Source organism: Schistocerca nitens, chromosome 11 (genome assembly GCF_023898315.1).
Source record: "Schistocerca nitens isolate TAMUIC-IGC-003100 chromosome 11, iqSchNite1.1, whole genome shotgun sequence".
Classification (NCBI taxonomy): domain Eukaryota; kingdom Metazoa; phylum Arthropoda; class Insecta; order Orthoptera; family Acrididae; genus Schistocerca; species Schistocerca nitens.
In genome coordinates, this window is record NC_064624.1 from 137239887 (window position 1) to 137244057 (window position 4171).

The following is a 4171-nucleotide window of genomic DNA, read 5'->3' on the forward strand; positions in this document are numbered from 1 at the left end:
GTTTAACCATGGGTAACGCCACGGTCCAAGCTAGTAACATACGTTGTTGTGTCTAGACAAGACAGCCTAGACACAATGAGAGGAAGCCGAAAGGCACGCGCTTAAACTCACGCAGGCTGGCGTGAGGTCTGAAACAGGATACGTAATGAATGCTATAAAGGAAAGTACGTAGCTTCTGGAATACTTAACTTTAATCCACATTTGTAGAACATCGCTCTTGATGATACATCAATAGAATCTCAATATCAATTGAATACAGCGTCTTGCTAGGTCGTAGCAAATGTAGCTGAAGGCTATGCTATCGTTTCGGCAAATGAGAGCGTATTTGTCAGTGATCCATCTCAGGCAAAGTCGGCTTTACAACTGGGGCGAGTGCCAGGACGTCTCTCTAGACCTGCCGTGTGGTGGCGCTCGGTCTGCTATCACTGACAGTGGCGACACGCGGGTCCGACGTATACTACCGGACCGCGGCCGATTTAAAGGCTACCACCTAGCAAGTGTGGTGTCTGGCGGTGACACCACGTATGTAATTATACTAACCCCCTAAGACATCACCCCCCCCCACACTGGTAAAAGCACAAATCGCACACTGCCACCCCGCCCTCCAATGAGCTCTCGCTTGCCACTACTGAAGTCTCAAATGGCGGTGGTTTGGGGTCAGTCGAACGCACAGCACAGGGCGTCTGGCTCAGAGCTGTCCTTGAAGCAACCGCTTTGTAACAGTCCGTTGTGTGACTGTGGTGGCAACTAGAGATGGGGAAAACTGTTCTTTTCAGAGATTGGATCAGAACTGTTCACTCCCTGAAATGAATTAGCTCTTTTTCATGACTCACCACTCATTTACAATAGAAAATAAATGGAAGGCACATTGCCATTTAAACTTGGTTTATTCCAGTACTATACCTGTATTTTGATCTTATTTGATCCTATTTTGAAGTAACACAGATAATGAGTAAGAATTTTGTATTGTTTATTGAAATTTCCACGATATGACAAAGTTTTTGATTATTGATTCATTTTGCACTATCGTGGTTTTTTGGGTGATCGGAAAATGTTGTAACTTGAGATTTACATTAACAATATATTTGGCTATAATGTATTAAAATTTCATTAACCTCATACAAATACATCGCAAGCCATATATTTTTAAAGTGAACGTTTCCTTCTGAAGACGCCTAAAATCGCAAAATCCGTACCAGAATAAGAAAAAAATATATAAATTTGACTGTAAAACGAAAGTGCTGCATATAGCCTTACGCAGAATAAAACAAGGAAAATATTGGTGTATCACATTTTGCGATACGTTTATCGGTTCGCTCGTAATTAAAGCGTAAATTCGAGTGTCCATAATAAAAATCCTATGGTAAGAGGAGTCATCAGGAACCTAATCTAATCAGTTTAAACAAATAAAAATAAAATAAAAACGATTGATGTATACATAACATAATAATGTAATATACATAGCGGTATTACTACGAAGAACAATATCCAGTGGGGACGAACTCCGATGCAGAGGCGCTGAGTCGAGCAGGTCGAGCTGCGAGCTTTATTACTGCGTGAGCTGAGACCGCAGAGACCAGAGTGACACCTGAGTCGCTTTGCTCAACGCTCTGGCTAGAGTCGAGACGGTGGGGTGAGCGTTGAGCGGGCGAGTTCCGAGGGTGGGGGCTCACCCGCTCCGAGACAAATCGTCCGTTCCCTTGCGAGCAGGTTTTTGCAAGTAGTTCCTATGTTATCCGCTAGGTGGCTCTCTGTCCTGTTGCTCGCATCAACTGCCCAGAGGGCAGGACTTGCGACTGAAACGATCGCCGACAGAGTGTGATGCGAAGTTAAGCGGCGCCAGACACTGCACATGGCAGACGACGCACAGAGACGGCACCGCATATGTGAAACACAAAATCCAATGGGGCACTGCACAATGCAGGCAGGCAAGGTAGAAGCAGGGCAGAGGCCGGCGCTGGCTGTGTTGTGTGGCGTGCACTGTGCTCTGACCAGCAGAGGCGCTGCTGATATGCTCCGTCTCTCTCTCTCTCTCTCTCTGCCGTGGGAAACGTTTGGAGCTACCGTTCTTTTTTTCTGAATCACTGATTGTTCACTCCTTTGAAAGATTCAACTCTATGAATTAGTTCAAGAGCGGATCCCCCATCTCTAGTGGCAACTGCTGCTGCAGGTGCAGTAAGGTGTGCCAGAGCCATAAGGCGAACACGATAGTCTTCCAGCTCGGTAGATTCGATTCTACACAGAGTACGCGAAAAAACTTGCCCCCCTTCTAACAGCCGTGCACCGCAAGTCTCTAAAGCAGGGGAGGGCAAACGTTGCACGCGGCTCATGAGCGCACAGCACTGCACGTGTGCTGCTCGCGTGCAGTCGTCGAATGGGGCAGTGGCGACAGCCGGCAGGTTGCCGCAGTGTAGTGCCAGGTTAAGCTGCGGACGTGGATGCGAAGCGAGCACTATGTAGTGAACGTTGTATTTCGAGAAACGGAGATTTGCTATCTTTTAAAAAGTAATGGGAGAATCATTTTTTCTTTGTGCAAAAACGTGAAAATTCGAAATGTTTAATATGTGGCAGTATTCTCGCTGGTCAACGGAAGTTTAGTATTGAAGGCCATTATAATAAATTTCACAAGGACGAGTACAATTTATTGTCGGATTCTGAGCGGATGGGGAATTGACTGAGCTTAAGAAGACCGACCTGACGATACCAGATGAATCTGTCGTAGTTGGCCGGCCGGAGTGGCCGAGCGGTTCTAGGCACTACAGTCTGGAACCGCGCGACCGCTATGGTCGCAGGTTCGAATCCTGCCTCGGGCATGGATGTGTGTGATGCCCTTAGGTTAGTTAGGTATAAGTAGTTCTAAGTTCTAAGGGACTGATGACCACAGCAGTTAAGTCCCATAGTGTTCAGAGCCATTTGAATTTGTCGTAGTTGCCGTTGTCACGAGAGATCTGCGACTTTCTCTCGTCATGTCTCACATCTAACTGGTTAGGTTAGGTTAGTGTTGTTTAACGTCCCGTCGACAACGAGGTCATTAGAGACGGAGCGCTAGCTTGGGTTAGGGAAGGATGGGGAAGGAAATCGGCCGTGCCATTTTTGAAAGGAACCATCCCGGCATTTGCCTGAAACGATTTAGGGAAATCACGGAAAACCTAAATCAGGATGGCAGGAGACGGGATTGAACCGTCGTCCTCCCGAATGCGAGTCCAGTGTGCTAACCACTGCGCCACCTCGCCACCTCGCTCGGTCATCTAACTGATTTAACATTTTATGGAGCACTGTTTTCAAGTTTTCAGGACGACAACAATAATAGCCCAGCGGTATGTGCAAGTTATAAGACTGCGCTTAATATAGCGAGAGCTGGAAAACCGTTTGCTGAATTAATAAGTCTCGGTTAAGAGTAAACATCAGTGATGAAAATTTACGTAACTGTTTGTGTTTGTCTGTATGTAGAAATTTTGTTCCAGGTATTAAGCGTATTGTAAACTCCACCTGTGATAATTAAATAAAACGTGTCGTAGGTAATAGGTACTCTTTCAAACCATGATTTCTGTCAAGCACTCCTACTAACCTTATTCATTCACTCAATAAAGCAAGCTAGGAAACAAAAACGCATTACAGAGGTAGGAACGGACAGAAGGTATGGTGGGGATGGGAGATAAGCGGGTGGCCAGCTTGCCCCTGTGCGCACGCGGAACACCTGTTAACTGCACGCGTGCATGTGCACCGCACATGTGCAGGATTCCTGCCCACCCCTGCTCTAAAGGAATGGGAGGTTCCAAATGGTTTGGAAAGGAGCACAGGTAGTCCCAGTTTTCAAGAAGGGTCGTCGAGCAGATGAGCAAAACTATAGGCCTATATCTCTGACATCGATCTGTTGTAGAATTTTAGAACATGTTCTTTGCTCGAGTATCATGTCATTTCTGGAAACCCAGAATCTGCTCTGTAGGAATCAACATGGATTCCGGAAACAATGATCGGATGAGACCCAACTCGCTTTATTTGTTCATGAGACCCAGAAAATATTAGATACAGGTTCCCAGGTAGATGCCATTTTCCTTGACTTCTGGAAGGCGTTCGATACAGTTCCGCACTGTCGCCTGATAAACAAAGTAAGAGCCTACGGAATATCAGACCAGCTGTGTGGCTGGATTGAAGAGTATTTAGCAAACAG

At 46.2% G+C, this 4171-nt stretch overlaps 1 non-coding gene across 1 annotated transcript; it reads right to left on the bottom strand.

Moving 5' to 3' along the window:
• Positions 1-3160: 3160 nt before the first annotated feature.
• On the bottom strand, positions 3161-3233 carry Trnaa-cgc (transfer RNA alanine (anticodon CGC)). Its single transcript has one exon. It is a non-coding gene; the product is annotated as a tRNA-Ala (tRNA).
• Between the last annotated feature and the right edge of the window lie 938 nt (positions 3234-4171).